This window comes from Cylas formicarius, unplaced genomic scaffold (assembly GCF_029955315.1).
Source record: "Cylas formicarius isolate icCylForm1 unplaced genomic scaffold, icCylForm1.1 PGA_scaffold_10__41_contigs__length_53128322, whole genome shotgun sequence".
In the NCBI taxonomy this organism is placed as follows: Eukaryota; Metazoa; Arthropoda; class Insecta; order Coleoptera; family Brentidae; genus Cylas; species Cylas formicarius.
The window spans coordinates 30,697,698-30,705,670 of NW_026844214.1; positions in this window are offsets into that span (position 1 = coordinate 30,697,698).

Below are 7,973 nucleotides of genomic sequence, written 5' to 3' on the forward strand. Positions count from 1 at the left end.
TTTCATAATATCTCGCGTTTATTTAGAAGCTAATGGCCTGTGGCCATTAACCAGACGTTTCCAAAGGCTGGTTTGATATTATGTATATAAATCATAACAAACACAAAAAATAGAGTTATATTGCCACCGAAAATCTGAATTTATGTTTAAAAATGTAACTTCCCGTATTTAAACTATTGCCTGCATTGGCGCCTATATTTTATAGTTTTTTTTGTATCCTATTTTTTGTTTTGCTTGCAAATGTGTGTCCATTTTCGGGTACTGAATTTTTTTTCTCAAATTATTACAAATTACTCAAAACGGAGTTAAAAACAGACGAGGAGAAAAGGGAAGAACCCTTATTTCTCCGACACTGACCTCCGATTTTTATAAAAATTGGCGCCTTGACACCCTGCCCGTGAATATTTTGCAAAGGATTTTTAAAATTTAACTTCCAAATAACGCATACTCTCGCCTAGTGTCACAGTTTTGGGCCCCATTTTGCTATGGTTAGACAGGTTTATTCTTGTACATTGTCGGGACAAAAGAAGCATCTCCTTCATCCAAATGGACTTTTTCATACCTAATACAACAGATCCCGGGCATCATCTCGTCTTAATTGTTTCTATTGAATTAATTTTAGTTACAAAAAATTAGATGATCGTCAAAATTGGCATAAAAAGATAATCAAGATTTAATTAAACAAGAATATGCACAAAAGAAAAGAGATAAACTCCGACATGGGAAACAAGGAAATATCGCTAAAACGGCAACTGATCTAGCGCGCGCCTTTTTTAAAAATAATATTAATTTTTCAAAATAATTCTAGGCTAAGCTAACTACCCGGTGCAACAAAATATTGAAGGATCTTCATGATCCTACCGGTGAGCGAGTAGAAAATTATTTGCAAAGAGGATAAAATATCTTAATATAAATAGTTTATAAATTATTTCACTATTGATAATATGTCCCCTTTTAAAATGGCGGATTATTTGATACGTACTTTTTTCTTGTCAGAGCTTGTCTAAAAAAAAAAAGCGGGATGGATGGAGGTACTCCGTCAGGTTTTTTTCCTGTCGAAACAAGTATGTGAGGCGTTCGCTTTGGATCTGGGGAACGGGTGGGGGTTATACATATATAAGCTATAAGAAATTTTAAATTTTTATTCAGTTTCCACTCATACAATTTCGTGATAAGTGCAGAGTGAGAAAAATGTCCGAAGTCTAAAATTATCCAACGCAAGCAATGGATTCGTGGGGAAGATTTGTGGTCAATGCGGAAATAATCCGCGAACAAAAATACATTTACGAGGCAGCAATTACGCTGCCGGAATTTCTTACTAGAAATTACCTCAGGTCTTAGCCCAGCAAGAATCTTCGCTCCGGCAGTGAAAGTAAGCTTTCTCCCTTACGCTTTGTCGGAGAAAAGAAGCATTTCGTTCGACGAGATAGATTTCACAGAATTAATACAACAGCTTCCACTGATATTGTCAGCAGGCCCGACTGGTAAAGTTATGTATTTAACCTGCTTTAAACTCAGCTGTCTACAATGTGATGGTGAAGTCTTGGTCAGGATTGAAAATGGCGAGGGTTTACTCTATATTTCGAAAGACTGGGTACAGGAATTAATTACCATAAGCAAATTGGTATTTAAAAGAATACGAGTACTGTCTCGTTTGAACTTTTACGAGTACTACGATAGAATATTGTATTTGACTATACATGAAAATTTGCTGGAAGACGCCAAAATCTTTCCGCATATATAATATTTATGTTCTACAGAAGAGAGTGAGCAGAGCTACTGCATGGAGGACTATATGCGTTTTGGAAAAATGCAGATAAAACAAGATATCAACAAAAGGATAGCATGGGACATACCTGTGTTTTAATAGAAATTTTCCTGTAAACTAATAATAATAAATGTTTTTTAAAATTCATTGTGTGTGTATGTTTTATCCTTACCCCCCCCATAAAAAAAGTAAAAAAAAAACAAGTAATTGCCTAAAATAACTTTATTAAAGAAAAAAAAAACAACAAAATATAATCAAACAAAACATAGTACCACAGGAATGAAACCTTCAGAAATTACCCCTACAACGGAGATTCTCGTATATAATTTACCAAAAAAAAATTTGCAGTGAAAAAGTCAAAGTTCAAAGTTGGCGATGCAGTGAGCAAAAGTCGCACAAAATCTGTTTTTGACAAAAGCTATGAAATTAATTGGACACCCCGAAAATTTCAAGATTGTTACAGTAAGTGGTTCCTTCCCTCTTACGTATATTTTGGAAGATATGGAGGGGCGTTCAATCAAAGCTTCGTTTTATGAAGTCGAATTACAAAAACCGTACTACCTAACAGTCGATCGACTATTAGGTAGTACTATTAGAACTATCATAAAATAGTTGAACTAACTGAATACTGAGAAAATTATGAAAATAAGTAAATAAATAGATTGTATCTTTTTGAATTTATATGCTTGCTTTCCATTATAATATATCCTCAATTTTTGTTTTTTAAAGATTGTTTTATACATTCAGCAGTATTTTTTTTCCTACTCCCTTCTCTAAAATACCGAATTATACAGCTATCTAACGTGCGGAAAGTGTCATTTTACCGGGTCAATTTTGTTTCCTACAGCTTCGAGTCACTTCGGACATTTCCGGGATTTTCCTCACAGGTTTTGCAGGAATCGGATGTTTTCGGAGATATTTCTCGCGGTTTGAATTTTGACGTTTGTCAATTCTCATATGTTAATGCATGTATTCGTGCTGTTTTGCAAAAATGTACCCAAAAATTAAGGGTCGTAGAAAAATTATAGTATACAACAATACTATTATCCAGTATACTATTATCCGAATGGTGATCTAAAGATCTGTTTTTTACTTTCTGCTCTAAAATTGTCAATTGTGCACTGATCAAACGTGAGAAAATTTCACTTCGTTACCCCCGTTCGCGACCCAAAAACTACCGGCCGAAGAAAAAGTATGCTATAGTATAGTAAAAGTTAACTAGTGAAATAGCGTGTATCAACCTTATAAATCAAAATTTTATTTTAGTTCGTTTTGTCCCCTTATTTTTCCAAAAGAAATATTTTCCATTTATTCTGGAACTTTTTAATATTTAAAATTATTTTAATTATATACTTCATGAAATGATAAGTTAAACATTCCACAGTCCTCATATAATTTTTCAAAGAAACTTTCTGTTTCAGCAAGTCACATTCAACAACAACCGACGCAGAAGGAATCCAGAAGATTTATAAATACTAGTTTTCATATTTTTTACCACGGGGAACGTCAATATGTTTTTTCCTGAAATGTGACTAAAATAAACAATAAGTAGGGTCGCAGTAATATATAGGGCTTCTTAATATTTTCGCGCTGTATATCCCGTGAAAAGACATTAAAAAGCGAAGCCTTAAATCTAATACTTATTCTTAGAAAAAATGTCCACCACGTTCCCATTAGATATGGATTTCCTATTAGTCAGAAGCTCGTGTATATTAAAAATGCGTAATAAGTATTAACCAACAGTGTAGGAAAATTTATTTTACTATTCCTGAAATACGAGTAGCTAAATTACAGGTTTATGGACCAAAGCATGGGAATTTTGTTCGCATAAAAAATGCAACGTTTCTTCGTCTGTTATACTATAGGTAGCTGCTCTGCTTCTAGTTCTGTTCGCGAGCGTCCAATTTTAAGCTTACAATTGATTCTAATATTGGAGATACGGTGAAACCACATTATTACAACGCAATGTTTCGTCGCAGTTTTTCTTATAACGGAGTGCGTTGTTATATTTTAGTGTCTTCTATAGGAGTTAATGTCAAAAACATTAAATATAAATATAAAAAAATCATTTTGTGTCCGGATTAAGTTATATATTTTGCAACTAACGAAAACTGTTTCATAAAAGTAAGCGAAATAGCTACCCCTTAGTTGGTCAATAAATACTGGCTATAACATCTAATATTTTTCGTAAATGCGTCGAAATTATTTTTTTTATTAAACATGTAATGTCTTCTTCAGTAGAGTGGCTCTTCAGCTACACTGTGCAGAATGACTTCATTGCAATATTTTCTATTGGTTACATATATATGAATAAATATATTATGCAAGAAATGTGGCGGTAAACGGCATTTGAGCCACGAGTTTATTTGGTACGAGCGGAGCGCAAAATAACAAGAATACATTCACCGACATGAAAGTCATAATTGGCAAGCAGTGCGGTAAAATCTCCGAAACCATCTGATTCTTCCCAAACCCGTGCGGTAATATTCTTTTTCTACTCCCATCTGTAAAATACCTAATTACGCACCGATCTAGCGTACGGGAAGCGTCGCTTGACTTCGGACATTTCCGGATTTTACCGCACGGGTTTGGGAGCAATCGAATGTTTTCGGAGATATTTCCCACGATTTGAATTTTGACATTTGTCAATTCTGACAGCAATGTCAGTGAATGTATTCGTGTTTTGCGAAAATGTACCCAAAAACTAACGGTCGTAGAAAAAGTCTAGTATGCAACACGTTCGGTAAACTTTTTAACTCACTCGTTTATTAAACACTCGCTCCGCTCGTGTCAAATAAACTCGTGAGTCAAATGCCGTTTACCGCACTTGTTGCATAATATACTATGAAATGTCCAAAGTGGCTCAGATCCGTGGGACAAGACGCTCACGTGGTAAAGTGACGCTTCCCGCACGCTAAATTGGTGTATAATTAGGAATTTTACAGGAGGGAGTAGAAAAATATATTTACTGTTAGTATATTTTGATGTCAATAAAAGACCACAAAATTTACTGCTAGTTAACCGACCTTAGCGCGTAGAAAATTGAGACCAAAGAAAAAGAGAAAGTGAACTGAATAATTTAATAAATTCAATGAAATGTAAATTTTCAAAAGAAACTTTAGTAGCCTGTAGAGTTTGTAGATACACCTCTTCTAGATTTCTCCGACGATGTGTATTTTCAATAAAAAGTAGTTTATAATAGAAATCTTAAGCTCGATCCCAGAAGTGCCGCCTAGTGGTGAGGGTATTTAGTTTTCGATACCAGATATATAAATTAGAAATTCCGTTAACGACATCGTTCTTCGTTCTGTAGGTGACACAAAAAGAAATTGAAAAATATACAGGGTGTCTAAGATAACGATGTCTGTGATGCGGCTACTATAAATTATAAGAGATACGAAGACGGTTAAACTGGGAACAAGTTTCAGATTTTAAAGATTTATAAAGCGCTGCTTCCGATTTAGTTTTTATTTTTTTCTTGTATTATTTAACTAGGTAAAAAAATAAAGGTCACTTTCTCCTTGTCACTTTTTAAGCTCTACAAGGTAGCGTAGAGATTTTAAGTTGGACGTTTGGATTTTTTTTTTATAAAAATTACAGTTTCTCTTTTCCTGATGGATATGGAAAAGTAAGATGGAAAGAAGAATTATTTGAAGAATAATCTTATATTGCAAATAGCCAAAATGGACACCATTGATACATTACAAATATAAAATATATTTTCCCAAAAATGCATCGACATCACTATTATTGCAAAAAATGATATCCAAATACTAGTCTAACACCAGGTACGCAAGACCATGACACGCTGAAATACAAGCCATCACATTCAGGAATCAACCATTAACTATGGGTGAAAGAAGACAAAAAATGTTGAAAATATAGTACAAATATTTTAAAAATTTCTTTCTTTCTCTGTGACTACATTCGGGCTCAGGTAAATAACTCGGACCACCATGTAAAACAGAGAGTTCTGCATCGTCAGTAGAGATTACATTATTAGCACGGAAAAACAAAATTACTTAATAAAAACTGCTTTTGATCAAATCAGATGTTTTTAACTTGGCTGTTAGCTTCTCCCGTTGATTCAACAGTGCAGGTTGCAAGTCTTTTAGCTTCATGGGATTAAAAATGAAGCTCACATACCATAAAATAAAAAGATTAGAAAATGTTTAACTTGCTAGCCCATCTTGTAGTACTTAGATTTTACACTTATCGAAAATTATATCGGTAAGACTCACCTTTTCGTTGGCCTCCGCTTGTGGGAATGAGAAAATTGTCAATTTTTATTCATGCTTACAATTCTCTTCATACTTCGGAACACAGGGTGTGTTTTTCCTAATTACAGCAAAAAAATATAGTAACACACAAATAATAAGGCTTTTTAACATTTATTAAGAACAGTCTCTAGTTTAAATAATTAGGGATTATCTCGCACACAAAAACACTCAAAAAAATAACACAAATATTTTGATCTCACACACTAATTCTTATATTGATACCGACGGCTAAACTAACTATTTAGACGTGTTCGCCCATACTGTTTTTTTTTAATTTGTCACTTTTTAGTTTCAAATAACTGAATTAAAAAGTATAAACGAACATATAACATCGATTGTTTACAGTCTAACGTTTCACCGCCTTGTTATAGAGGTCGTGTTGGCCCAACATGCGAGATATCCCTTTTCCTAACCTGTAACATCAGCAAAAGAAATTAAAACGACAAATAAAATATTTAAAATTTCAGTAATAATTGATACTAATTTCCATATGATTAACACAGATAAAACATTCAGATTTTTGCGGTTTTAATGCCAGATGTGTGATCTTGACATAGACCAATTTATTAAAAAATATATTGTAATAACAATGAGTGCTGCCGCAACACACTGAAAGGTTGCGAACGGATTTTAAATATAATGTTGATATTTTAACAGTAATTTTATATATATTTTGCTAAAAAAACAAAAATTAAAATTTAATAATGGCAGGTTGTTACAGGCTAGATTACAATATTACGATATTAATTAACATAATTTTCAACAGGTAACAAATAATAGGCATACACACAGATATGAAAGGGATAGTAACTAGTTTTAGCTCCTCTCCAGCTCACGCCTCGTCCTTACTTGCCGTCCTTCTGAGCACAAATGGTACATGCGCCAGTAAAACACAAGAAAAAATAGAAAGCATGTTTATAACATTAACTACGTTAAGAAGCAAATTTAAATTACCAGTTGCGTTACCTTCTCCTGGAATCACTAGTCGTACTTTCAAAATAGGTTCGCGATGGAAATCCCTGTTTAATTCTCACTTATCTCAGCTACAATGTAAACAAACGTTATTAAGGTTAGAACTTTTAATTTGATTGATTGATTAATTGATCCATTTGATTCGGGATTTTTCTCCAATAAAAATCATCTTTCATACACGAAAATATTTTAATCGATCGCAACCCAAATGTCAATCAATAACGTTCAATTCGCCAGGAATTGACCACAGTAGCACCCGTCTGTCATCGCCAGGGAATATTAAATCGGTTAGATGCTTTTCCTCGACCAATGAATTCTTTTTGTCTATTTTTTGGTATTTTCAATATTAAAAGCTCGTATCGGGCTCTTTTTGATTTAGAACGCTAACGCGGATATCACCCATCGGAGTTTCGTACCCATATTTTAAGGTTGATTCAGTATAAAGCAATAGCACTAAAATTTGCTATTTGTCAGTAATTTATACTTTTCTAAAGCGAATTGTTTTGATTTTGGGCTTTTGTGTATTACATGATTGTTATGCGGCCGGCTTGTGTAAGGATTGAGCGCTCAAAACCGTAATGCTGAAACGATTGTTTATAACCATTTCTTTGGAAGCTTATGCTTTATATAACACCAAACTGGTACTTTAGATTTTTCCTTTTCTTTAATAACAATAGACGCTTGTTGTTAACTTAAGAGCTTTTTTTTGTAGCTAATACTCCTCTTTTCCTGTTTTGTGATAATCAGTTTTTCACTATTCGAGGAGCTACGTCCAATGAAAAACGGGTGGCGCCAAAATCTCTAATCTTACTTATATTTTACCCAACCACGTCACCAACTAGCTGTTGAAGTGATAACAAGGTATATTGAAATTTTTCTCAAACATGCGACATTATTTCGAGTTTTCTTCCATAATGATGTGAGGCATATTAAATAGTGTAAGTAATTGTTGA